Below are 27,946 nucleotides of genomic sequence, written 5' to 3' on the forward strand. Positions count from 1 at the left end.
GAAGAAGTCAATTTCAAAGGAAGACAAAACCACCGTGGTCTGTAAACTGTAAATATGTATTTTGGCACTTGTACTCCAGTATCTGCAAATAGAGTTATGATGGAAATGCTGACAGATCCGTCACGGTGGCCAGAGCTACTGGGCGGTGCAAAACTAAATTAAGCAAAAACGTATTCTTGAGATGAACAGTGCAAGGCCAATACGTTTTCTAAATCTGTCAGTATCTTTTTTAATGGAGTGTGTATGTGTAGTTATGTTGAAAGATACACTGTGTATGTGTGTGTAGATGCTATTATGTGAACTACAAGGCATTCGTAAGATGTATTTCCCATCTCTAAAACCCATGTTGAAATATAAGTACAGATTGACAGAAATAGGTGTTTTACTTAAGTTCATATTTAATCTACTGTGGCTCCATGTTCTTCACAATGTATAGTCTTACTAATTGTCAAAGAGTCATCTGACCAGATTTTGGTTTCCACTTTGCATACGGGGGAAAACAAGCCCTTGGCCTTTTTCAAGAAGTGACACTGGTCCCAAGGAAGACTGAATGGATAGATCAGAACCAGCTGAGGGCACAGTCCTGCCCCCCCCCCCCATTCATCTTTGAGTCCCGTGGGCCTAACAGCATTTTCTGTGTCCTCAAACCAGCCCTTTCTTAAGCTCTGCAGAGACTGGGCAAGAAACAGTGGGGCCCATTCTTAGAATAAACCAGGTTCCTTATATGTGGCATTTTTTCTCTTCCCCCCTGTTTCTCTGGAAGGTTTGGTGCATAAATTAAACAATGCACTATCACTGGACAAAGTCCGACCGTGAAAGGCTCTGCGTTTACTTTAGCAGCAAGAAATGCTACCTTGATTAGACAGGAAGGAGAAACTGCACTTCAAAGAGAATAGAATACTTTCAGTTTGGCAAATACCCCAGCAGTTGGATATAATGCTCTAGTTAATAGTAAAGAGACTTAACAGCAAGTTTGACAAGGTCACCTTATCTTCAGGCTGAGAAGCCATGGAGGAGAGGATAGCGGATTGCCTTGTGCAGTATCAACTAAAAGCTGGTTTTAGGTGTGGAAGAATCAGTCCCAGATGGGCTGGGCTGGCAGTGGAGCTTTCTAAGGACAGTGCTCAAACTGGACTCATCTCTTCCCTTGTTTCAGCCTAGATGCTCATTTTGTTACTTGAAAATAATGGCCTTGCATTTCCCCCAGCGCAGAGAAAGTCAAGACAGGCAGCTTGGGTGTGCCGAAGACAACTCAGGATGCCGTCCCCGAGCACTCTCACTCGCGAGGTGTGCTGAGCCACCGTTTGCCCCAGTCCATTTGTTCACCAGCTCTCTCCGAATTGTGTTCCCGTTTGGATAGGCAAGGGGTCCTGGAAAAGGTTGGCAGTTGAACCGAGGCCAGATGCCCAGACCTGTCTGCTTGGTAATCCGGGGACAAAGTGTGCCAAACTAATGGACTTGTTTGTTCTGATTAGTGGAGCAACGAGAGGGTATTTATAGGTGTCCTTGCCCGGATGCCACCCAAATAGAAAATCCTGAGCACATTCCAGGGCTTCTGTGCTCTCTGCCAGGTAATAGTATCCACACCTTCCTGTTTACGTGGTCCCCTTTTGTAGCGGCATTTCCAGGCTCTTCCAGAAGTTGTTAACTTGCCCTGGGCAGTCTGCTCAGCCTTTTGGTCTTCATTTCCCCCTTAATTAAAGGAGGGTAACCAATATGGTTCCCAAGGGCAAGGGAGAGAAGTACATGGCACAGATGACAAGACGTTGCAGTAATGATAACTGAGCCCCATAACTGTTAAGTAACAACAGAAATAGTCTGCCACCTGAGTAGGAAGGCTGCTGGGTCCCCTTTTATGATCACTTAGAGCACTGGGCAGTCTGCACGGAAGAGATGGCCCCAAGAAGCGGGGAGGGGTGGCGGTGGGGGGGGGGAGTCAAGGCAAAGCTGTTTGCTCATTTTCCCTTCGTAATCATGTCTTCCACCCCATGCAGCCCCCGCCCAAGAGTTCTGAAGTTTCAAAAGGGTAGAAAAGGATAAATCCAGGCCATTAAAAGAAAATAATCAAAGCTATTGAAAAGATAAAACAAATGAGTTGCACTAAAAGGGCTGTCTGTGCAAGTAATAAGGTTGAAATAGTGATACTGATTTCCTAGCCGAACAGCATTCCTCACACATGTGGTTTGTGTATCCGCGTCTGGGTGGGTGGTCTGGTGAGAAGTGCTAAATGCAGCAAGATGGCTTAGTTTTTGAGCAGTGGAGGGAAGCTTTGGGACAGGCTCAGCCCGTGGCAGCTATAGCTGCTGCAACATAAAGAGGCTTTCCTTTTGCTTTGTTCTAGGAGGGAAAGTTTTAACTTGGCTTATTCATTTAAATATGAGTCTCCATTCTGCACAGAATCAATCAAAGGGTAGGAGTTTTTTGTGTGTGCATGGTTTTTCTTTCTTTCTTTCTTTCTTTTTTTTTTTTTTAAAGCACCTCCTTGTCCCTCGTCCCAGCCCTAGGGGGTGGGATGTGTGGGATAGAATGGAGTAACTCTCCATTTGTTCTGACTTATTCCCTGGGTCCTGGCAGTTATAAACACCTCCTTTGAAAGTGATGCTATTTTCAATAACACCTCAGTTCTAGATAGAACACAAAGGAGTATTAACTTAAAGGTACCTATTACGAAAATAGTTCCCAAACAGTAGCTGATGGAAGATGGACTTCCCCACAGGCACATTTATGTTAAGGAGAATGATACAAGGAGTCCACTCAGTTCCAGGGTAGGGGGAGACTTGTTTAAAGAGACTTGTTTCTACTAAGAAAACATGGTCCTGGCTTTTGACAGACATGAATCATTGCTAACTCATGTCTGAAGACAGGTTGCTTCATGAATACTCAGAATTGGCAGATGGTGTGGTTTTTATTTTGACTTTCGGTCACTTGGGTGGTAGATCATTAGTTTTCACATAACAATATTTTACAGATTTATTACCTGTCTCCCCCAGTAGCATGTAAGCCCCATGAGGACAAGGACTTTTTCTAGTTCACTGGTGGCTCTCTCTAGGACCTAGAACAATTCCTAGACATACTAAGTGCTCCTATTTGATGAGCAAAAATGTGGGTGCATTTTGTAAATATCGATCTCTTAAGATAGGTTATGAAAAGAAGGTGTTAAGTTTGGCAAAGCTGCCCATCAAATGACCCTTCATTGTATGTTCATGACAGTCTGCTGTATTCAGTCTCTGGGGAAGCCCTATGTTCTGACAACAACGAAACTTGTTCAACTTTATTTAATGCACTATTGCCCAAATTGTATATCACTCAACAGGTGTTGCACAAGATAACAGAGGTTTTCTTTTTAAGTTCCTTGATAAAATAGTTTTTATACTATATTTCATTCTTTGGGGTTTGTAACACGACTTGGGACCTTACAGGTCCAGAGAAGGACAGCACAACTATTAATATCCCCAGAAGTGGTTTTCTGGGTTAGGTGTCCATTTAGCTTATTGTCGAAACTGGACCATTTTTGAGAATGAAATGGGACACTTAATAATTATCCCAGGACAACGTGAGCAAACCAAGACTGTCTTTGGCAAGCCAGGACATGTGGTCACCCTACTTTTAAAGAACATACTTTGGAACCTGCTGAACTGAAAATCCATCCTTCCATTCTTTGTTACTTAGGTACGTGCATGATAATGATAAAAGGGTTGGGTTGGGCTTTTTATGGCGATACGAGTGTATCTCTTTCAAGGTAGAGGCAGGACCTTAAGATCCAGACTGTAAAGGATGCTTTTAGTGTTGCTCAGGAGCCTTGGTAGTTGCAGGGGTCCCTGGGCCATACTTCAGTTCCCCAACACTGTCCCAGCATAAGCCATGGGTTCTTTCTACGCCATGTGCAGGGAAGACCCATTCTTTGTATTGGGTCCTGCGTCCCCTTCCCAGAGCCTACTGCCTGTTGAGGTTGTGTTTCTCTGCACAGGGTAACAGACCCCCCTGCCGGAGCTGCTCCCGCTTCGTGGTCACCTACTGAGTCACTCTGCCTGCTGCTGTTCCCTGGGGAACAGCCCATTGCTGGACAGTGGGCAGGTTCTCTCACTGGTGGAACATGTTCTGAAATTCTGCTGCTCTTCACTCTGTCTCCAGGTCCTACTGCCCGATATCCTTTGCTATTTTAGTGGTTGCAGTCTGGGTGGGCACAATTTCTCAAATAGGACACACACTCAAAAGAAGTTGAATAAATGAATGAATCTCTTGCCTTACATTGATGTCATTCTCTACTGCCTCTATCCCCAAAGCATGTCTTTGTCTGCTACTCAAGGTCATGCATAGTATGGTGACAAAAATCAGACAGAAAAGCTTGACTTTGAATCCCAGATCTGCCACTCCTAGCTCTGTAAATTGACCTTTCCTGAACCTCAGTTTTCTCATCTGGGAAATGGACTGAACAGTGTACCTCTGTTTGAAGGCTTTTATGAAAATTGGAGGTTCATAGAGCACCCAGCACTCTGAGCCAGCCCTCTAGTAATGTGCTCAATACATGGCAGTGACTTTGACTTTTATTGGTGGAGTCTGATGAGAACCTTCTATTCTCTTGATGGAGAATTTGGTCAGCCCATGAGATTGTCCTGGTGCTGTTTGCCATTCAGCCTCAAGTGTCTTTATCCTAATTGTTGGCTTATTGTAGTGTGCCCCTTACCCTCACACCCATGGTTCTTGGCCGTCCTCACTCACACCTCCTAGCAGGTCATCAGCTATGTGACCAACTGCCACCTTTAAAGCTGTTTTCAGCTTTGGGGAGGACATGAACACAGAAGTAAAACATCCCAGTTTTCAGGTCTCTTTTTGGCCTCAGACTGAGGTCACAGAAGACCAAATTGAACACATTTCAACCCGATGAGTTCAGTTGCTAGTGCTAATGTTGGCAAACCCAAAGTCACAGGTTCAAGTCCCTTGGGAGCCCCTTTCATGGCTACAAACTTACAATCCTGCACAGCCATGCTGTGAGCGAGTGTCCTGGGTCAGGCAAGGACAGGGTGACTGCATGCTCTTCCAAACATGACTTCCTAACATCTTCTGAAGGTGGTCATTATACAGCATATTCCTCACCTTACACAACTGTGGCTTACAATTTTGGTGAGGGGTGTTTGGATGGGAGACCAGTGCTTGATCATGTTGGCCATTTCACCTGGGCTGAGTGAAGGTTTATGGCCTTGGTTAGCCAGACATTCTGATCTATTACCACATAGACCTTTAGAATGATACACATTTTTTTTTTAAGATTTTTATTTATTTATTTGACAGAGAGAGATCACAAATAAGTAGAGCAGTAGGCAGAGAGAGAGAGGGGAAGCAGGCTCTCCACTGAGCAGAGAGCCCAATTCGGGGCTCGATCCTAGGACCCTGGATCATGACCTGTGCCGAAGGCAGAGGCTTAACCCACTGAGCCACCCAAGTGCCCCCACACTTTTTTTTTTTAAGACAAGCATGCATGCCATGGAGAAGTGGCCATTGTCATCCTGGGATTTGATTTACAACAAAGATCTCCGAAACTTTTTTTTTTAAAGAATTTATTTATTTATTTGACAGAGATCACAAGTAGGCAGAGTGGCAGGCAGAGAGAGAGGAGGAAGCAGGCTCCCTGCTAGGCAGAGAGCCCGATGCGGGACTCTATCCCAGGACCCTGAGATCATGACCTGAGCCGAAGGCAGAGGCTTAACCCACTGAGCCACCCAGGCACCCCAGATCTCTGAAACTCTTATTTCAGCAACATGCTCTTTTAAAAGCATGCCACAGTTTCGATGGGGTATTATTGGCCATATCACTTTGTCAGGGACCCAGTGCAGCACTTGCTATGTTGAAATGCTACTATAGTCATACTTAGTTCCTGTATTTTTCCCCTTAAATAATGATATGGTGTATTATCTTCCTATTACTCCTGTAACAAGTTACCACAAACTAGTGACTTAGACCAACACAAATCTTTTTCTTTTAGAGTTCTGGAGTTCAGGACTCTGAAATGGGTCTCCCTGGGCTAAAATCAGAGTGTCAGTAGGAATGCATTCCTTCTAGAGGTTCTGGGGTGGAGGGAGGGGGAAATTAATTTGTCTTCTCTAGCTTGCAGAGGCTGCCTGCATTCCTTGGCTCGTGGCCCCTTCCTCCTTCAAAACCATCAGTGTGGCATCCTAAAACTTCCCTCTGACCCTGAACTTCTGTCTTCTCCATCCTTTTTTTTTTTTAAGATTTTTATTTATTTATTTGACAGACAGAGGTCACAAGCACGTGGAGAGGCAGGCAGAGAGAGAAGGAAAGGGAAGCAGGCTCTCTGCTGACCAGAGAACACAATGTGGGGCTTGATCCCAGGACCCTGGGATCACAACCTGAGCTGAAGGCAGAGGCTTTAACCCGCTGAGCCCCCCAGGCGCCCCATCCTCCATCATTCTTTGATGGGTCTTGTAATTACCTTTGGACCACCCAGATAATCCAGAATAATTCCCTCATCTCAAAATCCCTAACCAGCCATAACCATAGCTGCCCATCTGTCATTTAGGGTAATCTAGTCACAGGTTTGAGAGATTAGGGTGTCATTATCTTGGGGAGACCATGATTGTGCCTATCACAGATGGGGAAATGCCAGTCTTGAAATCCCCAGCATTTTGGAAATTTAAGTAAAACCTCCTTACATCGCTCAACAGAACTTTTGTGCCCCACATGAAACATTAAAGCAATTTTGCTACTAGTTCCAGTTGTTCATGGGGTCATACTGGGATGATGGCCATGGCGGGGAGTTTTTTCAGAAACCAGAGAAAACTCCGTAGCGAGGTACCTCGGAGGTTATTTAAGGTTTCCGCTGAGGTGATGGAAATTCAGTCAGTCATTCAACAGATATTTATTGAGTGCCTACCATGTGCCAGCCAGTCTCTTGAAGAGCTTGTGAAAACGTAGCAGCTGTGGCGACAGGATCTCCTTTCCATTTTGCTGGGATAGAGACTCCTGACTCCGGAGCAACAATGTCATCATGTGGTTAGAACTTCTTTGAAGCTATATGGAAATCCTTTACTGGCAGGCAGACTCAACAGCCCTTCTGGGCTCTCAGCCTTCTCATTCCCATTGCTGATGGCAAACTTAATCTGATCTGAGTTTCACAAGCTTTTTAAAGGATAGCCCTGAATAAATAGTTCAACTTAGAGCAAATGCACAGGGAGCGAGCGGTCTGGGGTGCCGAGGGAACAAAGGAACCCGCCTTGCCATGTCTGTCACAGGGTCGGTATATAGTCTCTCCTTGCTGCTCTGGTTTGTTGAATAAAGATGAAGCCCAGTGACCTCAGCCCCATGGTACACCATTGCATGCCATGGTTTCTGGACGCTGAGCTCTGGTTTGGTTTCTTGAGAATCACCAAGGTCCCTGATTCAATTTTTCTGCACAGGGCCTTGAATATTGTTTTTCTGTTTATTTGTTTGTTTTTAAGATTTCATTTATTTGACAGAGAGCACAAGCCAGGGGAACAGAAGGCAGAGGGAGAAGCAGGCTCCCTACAGAGCAAGGAGCTCAATGCTGGGCTTGATCCCAGAGCCCCAGGATCATGACCTGAGCTGAAGGCAGACGCTGATCGACTGAGCCCCCCAGGTGCCCCAAGGATATGGGGATTTTTCAGTGCCCCTCGGATTATTCTAATGTGCAGCCGGGGTGGGAACCTAAAAAATAAAGTCCCAGGTCCTGCTGCCAGCAATGTTGAGTCAGTAGGCCTAGAGCAGGGGGGGACAGGAATCCCAGTGGTTACAGTTCCTCTGGTGATCCTAATGCACAGCCAGTTTAGGAGGAGACTAACAGATGGTTAGTCTCCATCTTCTGGAACTTCCAGCTATCTTAATTCTACTTCCCAGGGGTTCAGGATGCTAATTAGGGACTTGTTATGAACCCAGATTCCTGGGCCCCATCTCAGTCCCTGGCTTCCTGACCCAGACTCTGGGGCCTGGGCCTAAAATGCTGCGGGTCCAACATGTGTTCCAGATGAGGAGACACTACATAGCCATTCAGATTCCCGAGGCAAATGAATTCAAGCCGTGCCTTTACGTACATGGAGGAGTGTAGCCCACAAACCCACTCTCAGTCCTGACATTTGGCTGATTTGCTCTTGGGGTCAGTACTCCTGGGGTGGCTTGGATGGGGCATTTGCGAGTAGCACCGGATACTTTGGTTCCTGAGTGATTGTCCTGACTTTCTGTGGGTTGAGAGCTGCCAGGGAAGGGATGTGTAGTTCCCTGTTAGGTGTGTGTTATCAGTAAGAAAGGGGGGAGGGTGTTCTAAAGAGCTGTGCATTGAAAGAAGCAAATCAGATGCAAATCCATCTGGATAAAAATAACCCAGAAGTACTTAAGAATGCACCAATCGAAATTTCCCTGATGGAGACAAGATGTTACCACTGAAGGCTTTAGTCTGTTCTGATTTTGCCAACGTGCACCCAGTATAAATGTTTCAAGTTTCTTTTATATAATCAAATTTGTTAGCAATTCTGGTATAAGAAGATAACTTTATTCTCCCTTAGTTTATGAATACATTATTTCCTCATGTCTCTGCTTAGTAACCAAGGTCAAAAAATGGTTTCCCCGAAATTATCTATCCTTCTGCCTTTGGTGGTGTATAGTAGCTTTGTGAACCTGCATAGGACTCACAGTTTGGATTTTCAGGTGCAAGAATTTTCGTACAGAGACAACCATGTCCTCTTTACAGGTGATATTCAGCACATTAGATAGTTAAATCATCAACCCATTGATCGTGTGCTCACACAGTTTGTAAAAACTCAGAGTCATTTGCCCTGCAAGGAGTCCCCATGAGTGTTCCTTTAGGTCATAAGTCAACCCTGTAGAGATTTTGGCTCAGGTTTTGGATGTATTCTCTTCTGTGGACCCAAAGTGATGGTGAGTGTGAATAAGATTTTATTTTAAGTCATTCTAAGTTTTGTTTTGTTTTTTAAGATTTATTTGAGAGAGCGAAAGAGCACAAGCAAGAGAAAGAGAGCACAAGTGGGTGGAGAGGCAGAAGGAGAAGCAGACCCCCCACTGAGCAGGAAGTGGGCTCCATCCCAGGACCCTGGGATCATGACCTGAGCCAAAGGCAGATGCTTAACTGAGTGAGCCACCCAGGCACCCCTGTCATTTACTTTTATAGGATTCAAAGCCTTTTCTCCAAGGCTCATTGCTAATCTTGCATGAAAATCCCTCACGAAAATAAGACTATTACATGGAAACAAATTTTTGCTGAACTGTCCACGTTATCAATATTTTCTCTTTCTTCAAAATGGAAGCTGTTCATACTAAGGCACCACTGATTAGAGGTATTTTAAGAGAGTCATCAAATATCTCCATCTGCTAGGCTGCACCTCGTAAGAAAGACACTTTCTCTAACATAGTGTCACAGCTACCTTCTTCCCCAAGCATTTCTTTATGAGGAGGGTGGTAGGATCCCGCAAGGAGTGAAACCAATGTCTCAATCTAAGCCTGGCTCAGCCTGTCAATTTCAGTGGTAGCAAGTGAGGAGGAAGGCAGATTTCTTGAAAGGCATGAACATTAGATGTTGACTCTTCAGTCCCCTCCCCTTTCTTTCAAGTGATTGGAATATTGGTGAAAAGAATGGATATGTAGGTGGGAACCGGAATTGTGACAAATCCAGGGAAAGCCATTCTCTTAATGGATTTCTCAACAGGAACAAAGTGCAAGGTATAGGCACATTAATAGTTCTTGGAACGTTCTTGTTTGTCGAAGGGCGGAGTGGAACGTAATCCTTCACTGTGGCAAATATGCCTGCAGTTTGGAGGCCTTGCCTTTCATCTTCCAATCGGGTGTTTGATTTTGTGTGCCCCTGATCTTGAATACCAGTCTTTTTTATTGTAAGCTGCCCTATTATTATTTCAACAGCATGGTATAAAATAGAATAAAACCAATAAATAATTGTTTGTTGTCCTGGCAGGTCTAGCCTATGGTTATTCTTTCATCAGTTGTTGATGCCAAGTGATTTTCCAGCCTGTGAACAGCCTCGGAGGTACCAAGTTGAAGAAGAGGCTCAGTAGAGGGCTTACAGCTAGAGACGGTGCTAGAATAGAAGTTCAAAGGTTGCAGGACAAGGGGGTGTGGGGAGATGAGAGAGTCATTGGAGAGGCAAGTGTAGGGATTTGCGTGGAGTTCCAGAGTACCAGGGAGGCATGGAACCAAGCATACAGAAAGGTTATTCTGGGAAGGGGGAATGGCATAGACAAAGAATGATTTTGGAACAAGAACATGTAACTTGGCGTGATTCAAAGAGGGTGCAGGGAGGGGAAGGCAGGAGATGAAACTGGAGAAGGAGGCGGAGGCCAGAGGATGGCCGTCCTTTTCGCCAGACTAAGACGTTTGAGTCTTCGACTAGACGGACACTGGCTAGATAGCCAGCTGTGGTGGGTGGGAAGAGCATGGACGGCTTTGCGTTGTGAAGTATGGTCCCACACTCCTGTCCTCCATGGAGGATACATCCTACATGCCTATGGCTCCAAGTTGCTGTGCTCTCTTGACCGTCGTAGTGTGAGCCTCTGCTACATGCATCTCCCACTTGTGTTACCTACTGCTGTGTAACAAAATGACCCCAGTGTTTAGCAGGTTAACACACCATGTATTTTTCAGTTTCTGTGGAATCCTGACATAGCCTAGCTGGACCCTCTGGGTCAGATCTCTCAAAAGGCTGCAGTCAAGATGCTGGCAAGGCCATGAGCAGCCCAAGTTTCCACTTGGGTGTGATGTGCTTTCTAATTCATTTAGTGGTTGTAGGGGGACTCACAGTGCCTCACAGCCTGTGGGACTGAGGGCCTCAGTTCCTTGTTGGCTTGTGGCCAGATGATGCCCTCACTATCTTGCTGCCTGGGCTTCTCTAACGGACAGTTGGCTTTGATAAAGCCAGCAGAGAGAGTGTGTGCTAGCAAAGGGAAGCCAGTTCTTTAAAACCAGTCGTGGAAGTGACATCCGTCACTTGCTCTGTATTCTGTTGATGAGAAGCATGTCGGTAGCTCCAGCCTTCACTGAGGGAGAAATTACCTCTGTTACTGCATCAGTAGGAAGAATCTGGACATGTCAGGATGATTCCTCCTTTGGACAGCTAGCTTTCCTCTAAGATGGAGCTTGGTAGTTGGACAAGGAGCAATATTGTTTCTTGACCTGAGAGCGCTGAGTGCCTGGAGACACTTCCTGATATTCTAGAACGTCTGAAAGACTCAAGGAAGCCGGGGAAGAAATTTTGTTCCTTGGGGCAGCTCCATCCTCCTGAAGGAAAATGTGGCAGAGCTCCGAAGCCTGCACAAGGGGAAAGGAGGAAGAGAAGATAGACGTGTTAGAAAGCGTCGGCTAGGATCTCTTTAGACTGCCTGTTTACACTTCACCAACTCAGCTTTCTGGTATGTAAATCATGGCCACTTTGCCTTTCCCTTTGGGATGTTTCTTGTGGCTGGAAAGCAACCCACCTCCTGACTTGGCTGTTTGAGTGCTCATCCCACCCCCACGTGGTCCCTGTATCGCACTAAGGGGAAAGATTCTGCTCAGGGTGTCTCTCTCTTAATGAGGAGATTCCGTTCTACTAGTGACAGATTTTGTTTTTCAAACTTTCCTTTGGCATTGGGAGTTTCTTTTAAATGTGGTTTGCTCTCCATCCCCCAGTCAAATTGGTAAATTGGCAAACTGGCAAATCTCTCATTAGCAGGTCCGCTAAGATGACCAGAATCCAAACCTGCTCTTACACTCAATTTTCCCAGTAACATGCATTGAGTTACTAAACATCTATTGCTTGTCTACTATGGGTCACTGGGAGAATAACGAACAGTGTCCACCCTGTAGGAAATCACAAATGCTAGCATATACTGAGATGGGCTTGTCTCATTTTATATAATCTTTCCCTTCCTACAAAAATGCCATCTGGTAAATGGTTTCAAAATATTTGCAACTAACCAATAATACCTCAAATTGTTGAAAAAATTTATGTGATCTTCTCTTCACTTGACTTTGGTGAAGTGAGGAATGATTGACTTTGGTCCATGTCAAGAGCAAGGAGAAGAGGGGCGCCTGGCTGACTCAGCTGGAAGAGCATGCAACTGTTGATCTCAGGGTCGTGAGTTTGAGCCCCATGTAGGGTGTAGGGATCATTTAAGTAAATAAGAAAAAATTTAAAAAAAAAAAAAAGAAAGAAAGAAAAGATCAAGGAGAGGAGAACTCAGAAGTGAGTTTGAACGTAGTATGAGATCACACGGCAGACCCAGACCCAGCTCCCTCGCTGGTTTCTTGTTCATTGTCTTCTCTCTGCTTCCTCTTTTGGTCAAAACCACCTTCCAATGAATGAACCTAGAAAAAATGTCTCCCTCGAAGGCATTTGGACATGGAAAGGAGGGGAAGGGCTCAGTATACCCTTAGTACAGTTGGCGTAGCTCTCCCCTAGAGTGGTTTTTGTGACCTCAGAGAAGTTCATAAAATTACCCTAAACTCATTTTTCAACTGTAAAATGGAGATAATAGCAATACTGCCATTCATCTATTTACTCAAGCGTGTTTTATTGGGAACCCTGTTCTAGACTGCGGGGATTCAGAAGTGAACAAAGCAAACTCCCAGCCTTGTGCAGGTACCTTCTAGTGAGGGGGCGGGCACAGTAAGTTAATAGAGAAGAGGCTGTGGGCGGGACTGGAATAGAGAACATGTAGGCAGGGTCTGGAAGATAGGGTGGAGGTAGGCTGCGCTGGGTATCTAATGGCCAAGGAAGGTCCACGGAGGCCACGACATTTGAACAGAGACCAGGGGCAGTCAGAAGGACAAGTGAGGTGACAAGGGGCTAGAGGAGCACCATGAAGACCAGCACAGGTGGACGGGAGAGACGGAAGGATGGCTTAGAGTGACCATGGCTTAGAGTGAGGACGTGGCTTTTCCTCTGAGTGAGACAGGAAGCCACTGGAGAGTTCTGGACAGATGAGTGTCATCACCTGACTTCTCTTTTAAAAAATCACTGCGGAGGGGCGCCTGGGTGGCTCAGTGGGTTAAAGCCTCTGCCTTCAGCTCAGGTCATGATCCCAAGGTTCTGGGATCGAGCCCTGCATCAGGCTCTCTGCTCAGTGGGGAGACTGCTTCCTCCTCTCTCTCTCTGCCTGCCTCTCTGCCTACTTGTGATCTCTGTCTGTCAAATAAATAAATAAAATCTTTAAAAAAAAATCACTGGAGTTTGGGGTGGATTCAATGAGACAATCAAAGGAAATCTGCATGAAACACATAAATGTTGGTTCACGAGGGGCCTCGGATCGCAAAACATCAGGTCTTTGGAAACATATTCACGAAGTTCGTTGTCTTCCAGATGAACGGCCCTGGATCTTAAGAAACTGACTTTTTCTTCTAAAGGGTGTTCATTCCATACCAGTGGGGGTTACTTCCTAAAACAGGTAGGAAGGGGCATTCATGGCAGAGAAGCCTTGGCTGCTCAGAGGTTGGTGGCTGAAAATGGTAACTGTTTAAGGATGCTGCCGGAGTCACTTGGAACATGCCCACGGAAAGCTGAGATGGCCCTGTGTGCATTCCTGCCAATGGCTTTGTAGACATTGGATTAAGTTCCACCCCATCCGCTAAGCCCCACAGTTATTCAGAAGAACCAAGGCTGACTCTGAGGGCATGCAAGCAGGAGACAGCCAGCCTGAGACCCGTGAACAGAGAGGCAGAAGGGGCAGTGGCGAAGGAGGCTGTGAGCCTCCTCTATTCGGCTTAATTTAGTAAGCTGAACTGAAGGTAAAAATGAGTGTATGCTGAGAAACAGATTAGCGCTTGCTCAAGAGGTTTGCTAGAATAAGTGCTTTTTAATGGATTAGGCAGTAACTGGAAATTAAAAATGAATACGCAGGAGAAGTGAGCTCAGAGAAGGGCGACCTGGTGGTTCAACCCCTGGCCTGGGAGGCAGCCGCCGGAGCCTGGGAGGAGAGGATACCGGTCTGCAGTGTGAGTGAATTTTAAAAGCAGAGGATGGGGTGAGTCTTGGCAGCTCACTTCTGTCCTAAGTGAACAACCCAAAGTGTTCATTAAAGGGAGCCCTTGAAAAGTGGGTCCCAGGATCCACTACGTGCCTGGATGAAGGAGTTTCTCTGAAACATGGGAAGTCCAGCGATGGAGTTCTTTTCTCTGTGCGTAAAATAAAAAGGATCGGAAGATATCAGAGTGCTGAGTTCTTCCCAGGCCACTTTTGTCTCTTAGGGCAGCGGCTACTACAGAGGTGGTTGGACACACTTCGGTGGGCTAGCAAGTGTGCAGGGTCTCAGAGAGAGCATGAGCCCGGCTCTCACCACCACCCCATTATTCATTAACCCCTGTCTGTGCCCCCAAATTTCCTTCACGCTGCTTCTTGCCCCCTCCATTTCCTATCCCTTCTCGTTCTCTTTTGCTGGCATTCTCCCCTGCCTATCTTCTATGCTAGATTTCTCTTCTGTATTCACCTCTGTAAAGTGTTTGAAGCCGTGAGCAAGGCGTGTGATCCCAGGCCTCCATCCAGACGCTGGTTCTCGCCCATGGTGTTACTTCAGCACAAGGGCAGAGACGCATAGAGGGCTTTGTGTCTGCCCTGGGGACGGAGGGTGGCCTCCTAAAGGGGTCTGAGTGTGGAGCAAGAGGCTGATAGTAATTCAGAAAGCAGAAATTTGCCTTCAAAAGCTTTGGGAAGGTGGAACATGGGCTATTTATAATCCATCAGGGGATTAAAGAGAAAATAGGCAGGTTCTGGGGTATTGCTATAGATCACCCAGACAAGATGAAAAGATAGAGCAGCTCAGGAAATGTGTTTACAGATAAGAGGCAAGTTGAAAAAGCCGGGCCACGATCATGGAGACTTTGACTGATTGCCCCTACTAAATAATGTATAAATGAATGTGATTCAACAACTACTGATATTGACCAGCAACACAACGGGGGACAGATGGAGGCATAAGGCCGCACAATAAATCTCAGGAGCCTGCCTCCGCACGGGGCACCCACAGCCCTGAACTTTCCCTCTTGTCCTCCAACCAGACTACTCTCAGCTAGCTTTGGGGGAATGCATTCTTCATTTGTTCACTCATTTCTTGCCACACATTTGAGTACCTACCCTGTGTCCCATTGGATATATGTAGAAGAGGCAGACTTAGCCCCAAAGGACCTCACAGGAGGTAGACGAAACAGACCCAGCCAGTGAAAATCAGATCATGAACTTGGCCGAGATCAAGACAAAATGTACTGAAGACCTCAGAGGCACACCTCAGTCTGGGGAGTTTCTCAGAATTACGACCTGGTGTTTTTACTCCAGGATGAAAGAGTCTGGAGATATTCCTGCATGGTGGCAAGGTCCCCCTTCCCCCTTTAATTATCAGGATTAAATTACAAGTATCAGGAGACAGCATATATTCAAAGTTCACTGAGAAAATAGAAGTGAGCCTGGAATGAATCCAATCCTCACCATTTCTCCTGATACACTAACATTTAAAAAAAAAAAAAAAAACATTCCTTGTAATAAAAAGATCCAAGCAGACCAAACACTCGACAGTTTCTTGTTTGTTAGAATGAAAAGGTGGCAGAATTTGGGAGTAGATTTTTCTGAAAAGACGTTTGTTTCTGAAAAGACTACATACGTCACTTCTCTAATTCAGGCTGAATTATACCACCAGCTTTCCTGGTTTTCTGGCTTGTAGACTGCATATCGTGGCAGAGCTCAGCCTCCATAGTCACATTATCCAGAGCGCATAATAAATCTCTTATATGTCGATCTATATCCTACCGGTTCTGTTTCTCTGGAGAACCCCAACTGATTCAGGGACCATCTTGGATTTCCCAGAGTGGTTTAGATTTCCATTGTTTATCCCTGTATTGCCTCAATACCCAGTGCTTTGAAATCCTGCGAACAGATCCAGTCAATGGATACCAATGCTTGTTGATCTGAACTCAAGGTTACAACCCCCTGAGTTGCTTCTCTGACCCAGAACAAAACTAAAGCTACTGAAGACTAACCAGCCAAAGAGCTGAGGGCGGAAACACTCAGGGATAAAGGTCTGTTTCCGTGGTGGTCCCACGGGATGTACAGCATGGAATCCAGCTTCCTTCTGTCATATAAACCACAGGCTTCTGAAAGCGTCCCCTCTGGGTCCTCCTTTTTTCCTTCTCTGGACTCCCTTTTTGGGTCCAACACTTCTATCTGATGGCAAAGATCTGGCTTTGGCTCTCCCATTCCTGTTCACCTGGGGCATTGGCTTCTGCTTCGGGATGCCATGTCTAGTAGTTCATGGTACTCTGTCCCCAACCTCGGGCCATCATTCTCCAGCTGTCCTGCCACCATCCCTGAGGGACACACCAAAAGCACTTTATCAGAGCACTTATATGCATTATTCGTCTGGAAGATGGGGCACACTATTCACTCATTTCCTTTGGGTGACAAAGGCAGCTGTTCTATGCTAAACCAGTGGTCCTCAGCCCCAGCTGCACCCATGCCTGGGCCCCACACCTAGAGGTTTAATTGTGCCTTTAAAAACCCACATGGTTCCTTCAGCTTAAGCTTTTGTCCCGGTCTTGAGATCACAGGAGGAGTGTTTGTGCATTTCAGGTGGGATCCTTAGCTCAAAGGTCACCCGCAAGGGAGTGGAACGCAAGAGTGGAGAGTTGCTCCTCCACCCCCACTTCCACCGCCCCCCAAGGACCATGGCTGGTGATTGCAAGGGCCTCATGCAGAGAGCCTTGGACACTCAGACTCATGGGGGACTTGAGTAAGCATCCCAGGTTCAAATGTTCTGCTCTGTTTTCCCTGGAATGACTCCCGGACACAGGGGTGCTTTGCTGGTAGTTTAGAGTCTCTTATGACTGAGGATTCAGTCCAACCAAGGCAAGCCAATGGCAGGGGGAAGAAATCATCGTGAACACGGAGGCAGCGCTGTTGCTTTTTGTTTTTCTAACTTTACAGCTCAAGCCTCCAAAGATTTAAATTCACTTCTCTCCGATTTCATTTCAGAGGGTTCAAGGTGGCCAAACTCCAAGTAATTTTATACCTGAAATGACCATTTTCAGAATATGACATCACACATGGATAAGAACAGCAGGATTTTGTTTTGCTTTGTTTTTTCTAATCAAGGTGCAAACTTGACCCTTTCAGTCTGGGTCCCAGCTCTCCAGCACGTTGGCATCTCTTCTCATGGCTCTGACGGGTCAGTTTTCTTCTGTACAGAGAACATGCTGGCTGGTGAAAGTCTGAACTGAAAATACACAGTATCTGTTAAGACAATCCTGTTAACCTGTCATTGCATGCCAGGTGCACTGTTTCTTGTTTTAGAAATCCAGTTGAAAGAAACACATGAAGAAATCCATGAGGAGTAGCCAGTGTGAGTTTTTATGGGTATGGGTAGGGAATCTGCCTGTGGCAAGCCATACCAGTGCTGGCATGCCCAGAAAATTCCACCTGGAAGAGGGGGTAAGTGGCACTTGGCAAAGTTGTCCTCTTGTCTTAATTGGCTAGTCTTGGTTTTAAAAATGTGTTTTGTGGGGGCGCCTGGGTGGCTCAGTGGGTTAAGCCGCTGCCTTTGGCTCAGGTCATGATCTCAGGGTCCTGGGATGGAGCCCCACATGAGGCTCTCTGCTCAGCAGGGAGCCTGCTTCCTCCTCTCTCTCTGCCTGTCTCTCTGCCTACTTGTGATCTCTCTCTGTCAAATAAATAAATAAAATCTTAAAAAAAAAATGTGTTTTGTGGATGTATGTCTTTCAGGGAGACAGTACGGTAAGCTTTTCAAAGACCGTTCCCACAGATCTCCTCTCCAGCCTGATTTTCTCTCAGGGCGAGGCTAACACTTCTCAAGGCATGGCGGGTGGGAGAAGACCTCACCCCCTCTGGAGCCTAACAGTCTTCAAGGTTGGGCCACCTGCTGGCCTTTCCTACCCACATCTCCTGGAGCTCGGCCACTGTCCAGCCAGTGCTCTTTGCCTCTCGGTCTGATCGAGTGTGTGACAAGCATGAGAAAGTGTGAAGCACAAGCGAACGTTTTCCCGCCGCACACTGAGTTTGGTTAGATGAGAAAAACTCACTCTGATTCCCTTTATGGGGCAGTAGGGTTCAAAAAAACCAAAGGAGTATCTGTGACATAAATTTCTAGTTTTCCAACTCAGAGAAAGGGCGGTGGTGGGGGTGGGGGGCGGGGGAATGCGACAGAGAAAGTGAGCATGCGCGGACTCGCGAGCTGCTCCAGTAAATGCTCAGCTCAGCGATGGCCGCTAGCAGACAAGCCTCGGATACAGTGCTGGGCTCGGAGTGAGTAGCAAGGGCTCCGTAAACATTTGTGGCATCCATCACTGATTTCCATATGAAATTTCCTCTTTCTCCACAATTGTCAAATTCCTAAGTGTCTTAAGCTTCGGAGCATGGGATGAATATAGGTTGCCCTAAAGCAAACAAAACCAAAATAGTATTGCTCTGGAAGATTCCTTTAGCCTCTTAGTCACCACAGGTGCTCATTAAGAGTTTTCACTTTTCTTGAAGGTGTGTCTTTGGCTAGGCTCATAGCCCACTTACACCACTCAGCCAAACGCCTTCTCTCTTCTGTACTTAAAACCCTATTCTCCCAAGCCAGAGAGTGGAAGACTACAGGAAAAATGTGACTCATAGCAGGTGTTGTTATTAAATCACCTTGAAGTGTCTCTTGTAAAAGATAACTCCCTGCATTGTAGCAATGTCTTTGACAAGAGAGGATTAGGGGGAAATTGCAATTACCTTGACATAAAGGAATGAATTAACTTTCCAACTTGCATTTTTGCAAGGCACAGAGTCAAGCCGCTTGGAATATAAACATAGAAGGCCCTCATAATAGCTTGGGGCACTTGAAAATTCAGAGGCTGGGCCAAGAGCCCTGAGAATGCAAGGCAACTTCGGAGGCGTTCCTCACCCCGGAGGGGATGCCTGCCTGGACAGAGACTGCCCGGGTTGCCCCCTCCTGTGTCAGTGGGGTTTAGAGGGCAGTCAGGGCTGAGCCCTCCTGGGGCTGATGCCCGCAGGCCACGGTTGCTGCAAGTAGAGCGATGCCATCCCGAGACTTGACAGCTGCAGCTGCCCATTCACCAGGGCCTGCCAATGTTGCCGGAGCACTTGCTAGGCGTAGGCGGTGAGGGGAGGCAGACAGTGTTGGCTGCCAGGGACCTGGGGAAGTCAGACGTGCAACTGAGTGGCCATGAACCTCAGTCTACGATTCGTGTGTAAAAATACACACTTCTGTTTATTTTCTTGAACTCAAAGCTGACTAAGCTCTCATTTGGCCAGAGCAGCAGGAAATTCCAGCTTGTAGGTTTGTCCTGAAAGCCCAGGGTTTTTAGGAGGATTTTGAGAATGCGGGGCCTCTGGTCCCAGGTCCATGGGAGCTGCTGCAGGCAGGCATTCCCTATGGCCTCTCGGGCCTTCGAAAGACTCAGAGGCTCAAGACGGCAGGCAGCTCAGAACTGCGCCTCTGTTTTCCTGCCGCTCTTGGGCACCTGAGCCTTGGCCAGAACAGGGAAGGCCATGAGTGGGCACTGAGGTCTAGTCACAGCTCCCGGGACATGGCCACACGGCAGCCTGTAGTCGCAGATAGACCACCCCTCCCTATGCGGGCTATCACCTAGAGAGAGGGCCTCCACCACCCTTGGGTGGGAGGGTGCCGCTGGGCATCGTTGTCCTATGTTGTACTTTAGACTCTCCCCTAACATCGTTTTGTCCTATTCTTCACTGAAGCCATGCCAATAGAGGGCTTAGAATGGTTAAAAAGGCTAATTTCTTAGACAATGTGCATGAGGGAACCATTCTACCACACTTGGCTACCCTCTTGTCTGGTTTCCCTAAGCTCCCCCACTGCCAACATTCATCCGCTCTGCCATTCTCAAAGAGAGCCACATGGGAAGAATGGCGCTCTCCCTTCATCTCCTGCAGAGTTTAGTGTTTTACATGAAGAGCAGGGCCTTCATTCAGCTTCTACTTCCTCTCTGGAAAAATCGCCCATAACAAAGGAGTATAGAGCCTAGAACCCGGTGGAAAGGAAGACATAGGAAGACAGCGGAACAGCATCCATACAGAAGAGTTCACTAGGCTACACCACCAGGGCCCCCGATTAGAAAATGAATGAAGATTATGCAAGAGGAATTATCCCAGCCAAGGGGACACACCAGGCTGGTCTGAAGGAAGGAGAGGGCCTCCTTGAGGAGTCATGATAGGGTTGGGACATCAAAGATAAAAAAGGAGTTAGCCAGGGGAAGCATGGTTCAGGTGTCTCATGGCCTGCTACAGAACCAGAGCGAGTGGAGCAGATGCGGTCTGGGACCTGAGGAAAAAGCCCGAAGCGCAGGAGGACAGAGTGGAGACAGTGATGGTGACCCAGTGGTTGGTGGTCTGCCTTCTTCCTCACTGAAGGGTTCGCCCTCCACTGGTTGCTTTATTAAGAGTGTTGTCTCCTTGCGGGGGCAGTACCGACAGAGGAGAGGGAATTCGTGTGGAAGCTGGAACAGCTGAAGAAAAGAACTGGTGCCCCTACCACAAGCCAATGTGGAAAGCCAAGAGATGATGGCACTCAGAGCTGGAATGAGCTGCTCAGGCTCCGAGGCTCACAGGCTTTTGTGAGGCTCAGGTTAACAGGGCAGGGTCTGCTCGCCGTCCGCTCCGCTCCTCCCCTTCCTACTCTCTCCCTCTCTCTGTGTGGCAAGGGCCATCTCTGTGGGTTCCAGGGTCTACTTGTTCCCCAGCCAGTGACAGGGTCTTGGTGGCAGATTAGAGATGGGACAAGTAGGAAGGCCAGCTATTTCTTCCCTTTCTCTCTTCTCTCTGGAGCCAGCTTCCTCAGGAGAGAGCTGCCATGTTCTAGCTTCCACTCAGTGAGGGATCCAGGGCTCAGTCTCCTCTAATACAGACCCTCACTCCATCCCTCACCTTAGAGGTGCGAGGAGCTCTCTGCTTTTGCTAATCTCTAGGTTGATCACAGTCTCTTGTTTGTCTGTTCAGCCTCTTGTATCCCTGTGTGTGTGTGTGTGTGTGTGTGTGTGTGTGTGTTTTAAGGGTTATTTGACAGAGAGAGCGCACAAGCATGGGGAGGGGGAGAGGGACAGACAGACTCCCCACTGAGCAGGGAGTCCGACATGGGGCTTGATCAGGACCCTGGGATCATGACCCGAGCCGAAAGCAGACACTTAACTGACTGAGCCACCCAGGCGTCCCTATCCTCTCTGTTTTAAACACCAAGTGGTTTCTGTTTTCCGGGATAGACAGGAACCCATACAGTGAGTGGCCATGGTGATCTTCCATGGGCAGCTGCTATGGGCCCAGCTGTGCTCCCCAAAAGACATGCTCAGGTTCTAACCTCCCCCCACCTCTGAATGTGACCTCATTTGCAAGAGGGATCTTTACAGGTAGAATGAAGGTCATTAAGGTGGGCCCTCATCCAGTGACTGGTGTGCTTATGAAAAGGAAATGTGGCCTCAGTCATATGCATAGGAATGGCAGGTGAACACAGACACACAGGGCACTTCCCTTGTGGTGGCAGAGGTGAGGAAAGCAGCTCTAGAGAAGAGACAGGCACCACCAGAAGCTGACAAGTCTCAAAAAGAACGTGGCTCTGCTGACACGGATTTCAGACCTCTAACCTCCAGAATCATGACTGTGAACTTGTATTACTTTCATTCCCGTGCCCCAAACCCCCACCTCTTGGTACTTGGTTATGGCGGCTCTAGGAAACCAACACCCCACCCAGGGCCCATTCCCCTTAGGTCTAGCTCTCTTCTTCCCCTACTCTCCACACCCACCTTCAGACCAGACTACCCCAGACAGACTGCCTTTCCCTGCACAGGGCTTGCCTTCCAGGAGAGGTGTTGGAGCTGGTCTCCAAGAGCATAGCCGCTAATTGGGCTCAGCCCATGTAACTCTGCTACCATCAGAGGGAGGTTGTGGTTGATCGCTGTCAATGCCTGTACTGGTTTTCATGTTTTAGTTACAACCCACTCCCGCCCAAACAAACAGAAAAAACAGAAACCAAGTGTACTTGAGTTCAAGGGGGCATACATCACCCAGAGATGTCTGAGCTCAAAGTCACAAAAGCACTCATGTGCCTCTGCCTCTGGAAGGGACCAGAATGGGCCACCGTCTGTCGTACAGAGCACTGGATTTTTCTGCTGCTCTAACCCACAGCTCACACACCCACCTGACACACTACTAGCCACAGAGAGACAATGACCTGATTCTCCTTTGGTTCAAGTCTCCATTCACAAAGAAGAAAATCTGATTGGCTCAGTTTGGGTCAGGTGTTCACGCCTTATCCAACTGGCTGTGTCCAAGGGGGCGGGAGCACACACCCCTTCAAGTCAGGGCAATGTTCAAGCTGGGCAGAGGTTTACTGCAGGGTCCACTTGCCCCAGAGGAAAGGTGTGTTCTGGGGCTGATGTCCTCTGGGCCGAGGCGGGGCCAGGAAATAGGGCGCCAGGCCAAGTTCCGGCTCTCACCTCCCAGTGCGGGCCCTTGGGACTCCTAGCTGGCCCTCACCAGACACCGCCATCTGGATGTGCAACACGAAAGGGTAACTGGAGAATTCACTCTACCCTAGTTAAACCTGCAAAATCAAACCTCCCACCTCACTAAATGATGTGTGATTCTGTTATGTAATCTGTGGGTAATAATAGCTCACATTTATTGGACACCTAAAACGGGCCAGGCACTCTGCTTGAGTGTTAAGAACATTCTCTCTAATGTTCATAATTCCACAAGATCAGTTTCCTTATTCAGTTTCATCCCCGTCTCCCTACCCAGCCTGCTGCACTGCACACTCTAGTGTCAGATCACAAGGTAAAATGACTACTGTCTTCATCGTTCTGCTACTTAAGAGGTGAGGCATGCACATGGTTCAAAACTCAGAGCAGGACGGGTGGAAAGCTCGTCTCCTCCCATTTCTGTATCCCAGCCGTCCCATCTCTCTCCCTAAAGGCAACCACAGCTATTGGCCTCTTACATGCAAAAGAAAACACAGGCATTTATGCTTGTGTATCTGTAGAAATGGTAAATTCCTTTTCCCATTATTCTAAAACTTTTTCACATTCCGTCTTGGTAATGGTTCCCACTGGCCTTGCTGATGGTCAGGTGTAAGATGTGAGAAAGAAAGGAGTCCAGGGTACCTCTAATACCACTGGCTGAGACAAGGACAGTTGGCCGGGAAGGTGATCAGCAGCAGATTTGGAGGCACAGGGGATCAAGAGTTCTGTTTTAGATAGGATACACATGGTGGTGTGGCTTGAGTTGGTACAAGTCCAGCTGGCAGTTGGATGAACTTGCTCAGTGGACAGGTCAGGGGAAGAGATACCAATTGGAGACCATTCCCTATAGACAGTATTTAAAGTCATAAGGCCAAAAGAGATTATATTCTGAGACTCAGTCCATGGATCTGTCTTTTATTAGATCAGTACTCCCCGAAGTGGCTTGGCTGGTCCATTCTTTACCAAGCTCTGAACAAGACCCCTGATAGAAGGGGGCTCACAGCCTAAGGAAAGACACAGATGGTTACTGGACAATGTATTCTGTGTTACACATGAAGAACGGTGGGGCAGCAGAAGAGCAGAGGACTAATAGCCCAAGTCATAAGGAAAACAAAAACTCTTGTAAATGGCAACATTTTTTGAACATTTTATTGTTGCCAATTGGAGATACAATGAATTTACCTCTGTAAATGAAGAATATTATATTCTTTTCTCCCCCTACCCACTAAATAAATCAAACAAATAAAAGACTATTCAATTCAAGTAGCACCAAATCATTAGGCTGTTTGGGATCCTACAGAGACTGGCCTGGCCCTAGCTGGCCTCATCTGCCTTGGTTTTTCCCCAAACCAATCACCCAGATCTCTCGATCAAAGCTGCTGCTTACTTAAAAGCTTGTGAAATCAAAGAGGCAGGTGAGAGTCTTGAATTTTCCCTTGGCATCCGAAGAGTTGGGCTTCTTGTGTTCTCAGCACAGAGAGAGAACACAGCTGTGTTCTCTCACACAGCTCTAAAGGGAGCCATCCAATGTGGACAGTGTACCCTGGTCTTATGGCCCCTTCAAGAGTCCGTACAGGCAGAATCCTACCCAGAGCCCTGCCCTGTGTTTATGTTATTCCAGACTAACAGAACAGGGTAACCAGACTCTATTATAGGCAATCCTTTCCCCCAGCCCTGGCCAAAGTCTGAAATCTTCATAACATCTCTCAGATTGGAGTGGAAATCTCAGTGTAGATGCATTTACTGTAATTAGATTCAGCCCGCCATGGTGACTCAGGTAAGTGTGATGTAATTAGCAAAGCAACCTAAATGCATTTGTGCAGCTTTTGAGTTGTTCTTCAAAACAAATGGCCCCACTGGGCGGAGGGGAGATGCTACCACACTGTATGGAGACTGTGAAGCTATGAACAGTGTCTAGCTAGGTTGTTAGAGGAATGCACGCTCTAATTAAGACTGTGGAGGGCTCCCCCTTCTCCAGCAGAGATGTCCTCAGTGCTCCTTGCCCTTGTAACTGAATCTTGCAAGGCTGGGCACCATGCAAAGTGGGACTTAATTTTCTCCAAATCTTAACACTTTCGGGGGTTGGGTATGGAGTTCTTCTTTCCAATGGGGGAGTCTGTCTGTTTTATTTTGTTGGTTTTTTGGAGAGAGAGAGAGTGAGAACAAGCACAGAAAGGGCAGAGGGAGAGAGAGAATCCTAAGCAGACTATGGAGTCTCTATGCCCAGCACAGAGCCAGATGCAGGGCTCAATCTTGTGACCCTGAGAACCTGACCTGAAACCAAGAGCAGATGCTTAACCCACTGAGTCACCCAGATACCCCCCCTTTTTAAAAGAATTGAGCAAACAGAGTTTACAAAATTAAATATTAAGGATTCATGCCCCTCCAGGGGGCACTAAAATCTATAGAGATTATTGAAGATTCAATCACTCCAAACTAGAAACACCTGGCTGAGTGTTTGGAGGTGTGCAGATGGTGAGGATAGTGGTGGCTTATCAGAGTGTGGTCTAGAATCTGCCATAGGATGAAGGTGTTACTAAGACAAGGCTGCTCAGGGTAAGATTACATGTGGGAGACTGAATAATCCAGGAAAGTGATGTCCCACTTCCTAGTTCCCAGAAGCTGAGAATATGTTGGGTTACATGGCAAAGGGGATGGGAAGAGGTTAAGTAGCTGCTCTTAAACTACAGAGATTTTCCTAGATTATGCTTTGGACAAAATGAAGAGCGTAAGGAGAGGATAAACCCCAGTTAGCAATGACAAGGAGGGGGCACATGGGAGGCCGGGATGGTGGGAAGAAAGAGATTCTTCTGTGGGAGCAACAGGTATGCACGGTTAGCGATGGCTGGCCAGAGGCCAGAAAATCTGCTTTGTAGTCCTGCTTCTTACAACCCCTCCAGGATGCAATCTTTCTGAGCATTTGCAAAATAGGGCTGCGAGACTTCCCCTGCCTCTCAGGCTTGTCAGGGTCATGCGAAGAGCCTGCATCAGTTCTTGGTAATATGTGATTTTGGATCCAGAAGATGGTGTGATGTCACAGGTGAAGTTTAAGCCTCTGAAGCGAGCGACTTGTCCTCCCCACCCTCCGCCCTTTGTCTGAAGCTTCTCGGACACAGGCTGACACAGGGGAGGCAAGCTTGGAGCTCCCAGCTAACATCCCACATTTGGTGAAAACTCTGAATCAGGTCTTGCTGGCTGCTCTGGGTGTGCTTTCCATAGCATCCAGCACCATTGGCTTCTCTGTGAAATCAGTAGGAGATATACCCCACCCTGGAAAGAGCAACTCCCTCCAGTCAGGGGCTCTCTTCCTGGAATAGTCTCCCGTCCTCTCCAAAGCGCTTGGTGTTGGGCCTGAAGTGCCTCGCTTTCCTCGAGGAACTCAGGTAAACCCCTGTGAAGCTGGAAACTCGGACAAGGAGCACTCTTCATCTCCAAGTCAGCCCTTTGTCCTCTGTTCTGTGCTTGAACACAGAAGGCTTTCTGAAAAGAGCCAGTGGATGGTTCTAGAGCTAAAGGGTGAGGTCTCTGAGAGATAGCAATCTCTGTCAAGAACTGAAGCCACCCATCTCTGCAGCCTCGCCTTATAACACCTACACTCCAGCCTGTGTGACTGTCCTGTGTCTTCCTTTCTTGTACTGAGCTGGTCCCAGGTCATGGCTTTTGCCCCTCTGCCTGGCGACTCTAACCAAAACACTCAGCCTCTAGACCTTCAGGTGAATGTCTCCTTCCTCAATTTGGGGTCTTGGCTTGAATGTCATTTCCTCAGATTCACCATGCTGTACCCCCTGCAAATGGTGCCAACTCCCACTCCTCTGACCATCTCATGGGATTCATTTTCTTCCGGGTCCTTCTTACTACTGAAAGTTGGAATTTTTTTTTCTGTCTTACCCCTTGAATGTAAGCCCCATGAGAGCAGGACCCTGTCTGTCCTGTTCAGCGCTGTACCCCTAGAGCCTGGAACACAGCCCGGACACTGGCGGTGCTCAATGCATATTTATTGAATATATACCTCAACTCAGGACCCACTACATACCAGGTAAACACTGAAATGCTCTGTGGGCCTTCTCATGGACACTTCTGATAACTCTGGGAGGTAGATTTTGTTCTCTTGGTTTTACAAGTGAGCCAGTGGAGGCCTGGAGAGACTGGGTGACTTGCTTCAGATTTTCTAGCTGGCAAGTAGGAGATCCTGGATTAGAACCCATGCTCCTAACAAGAGCAACACTGAGTGGTTGCTCCTAGCTTCAAGCACAAGGACCATATGCGTGAAGGATCCATGACTGAAGTCCAGAGTGACGTCCTGACCGCAGTCTTTTAAAGTCACACTTCTCAAAATGTAACGTGCATTCGAATTATGTCGAGATTTTGTTCATCTGGACTTGTTTGCCTGGTCATCATTCCATTGATCTGTGAGGTGGGGAGCGGGTGTGGAGGGTGGAGTGCGGGACCCACAGCCCTTCTAACAAGCTCCCCTGTGGAGTTGGTGACCACCGCCGCCCCCCTTTAAGAGCCAGGGTTCAAAGGGTCCTCTGATTTGAGAATTTGGACAGCTATTTGTAAAACAAAGACAGGAAAAGAAGGAGCTGGTAAAGCTTGTGGTCAAATCTTTTACCACAGCTGAGCAAAGAGAGCAGCAAGCAGTTGCTCCTGCCCTGGGAGAAGCGGATGTTATTCTAGCGCCTTCTGCAGCCCCGTCAGAGACAGAGTACTGGAAACCTGGGTCTAACATGTGTGTCGGAATCTATGTTTGATTTCCTGCTGTGTAGTCCTTGGCTGAAGATCAATGAGGGGGCTGAGCCCACTGTAGAAGGCCATCTCTCTAGCCATGTTCCTGTCCCCCCTACTCCCACACCTGGACTGTGTTCCTGGTCCCCAAACACTGTTGTCCAACTCTGAACTCCAAAGAGGTGGCTTGCCTGGGGTTTAGGAGTTTCTATGAGTGCCTACCATTTGCTAGAAGTTTTTCTCCATTGACAACAAGTGTAAAATGTCTGCTCTGCTTGTATAGAGGGTGGTTGTGAAGAGTGCTTTGAGAGGTAGAAAGCAAGATTTCCTGCATGTGGCTGGGATGGGTTTGGGGAGGGACAAAGACCCAGAGAGCAATGATCACAGGGTGAGAAGGTTCTTCCCTCCCTTCAAGTGTGTTTTCAACCCTCCAATTAACTTAGAGGAAAGTCTCACATCAATGGTAGTTCTCATTTTTTTTTTTTTTTTTTAAGCAGAGAGAGAGAGAGAAAGGTAGTAAGCAACTGTATTAGCTAGACTTTAGTGATATTTTGTTTTCGAAGCCTTTCCTTAAAAGATACATTTAAATAAAGTAAGTAAAGTAGGTATGATGGTTTTTAAAAAGTAAATAATATCATAGGTTGAAGGCAGATGTGGTAGAAATTGTGAAGTGGGTCATCTTGGCATGTGGCATAAAGGATCTCAAAGGGGCATGGCTAGATTGTTC

The sequence above is a fragment of the Mustela erminea genome, chromosome 12 (assembly GCF_009829155.1).
Source record: "Mustela erminea isolate mMusErm1 chromosome 12, mMusErm1.Pri, whole genome shotgun sequence".
NCBI classification, from domain to species: domain Eukaryota; kingdom Metazoa; phylum Chordata; class Mammalia; order Carnivora; family Mustelidae; genus Mustela; species Mustela erminea.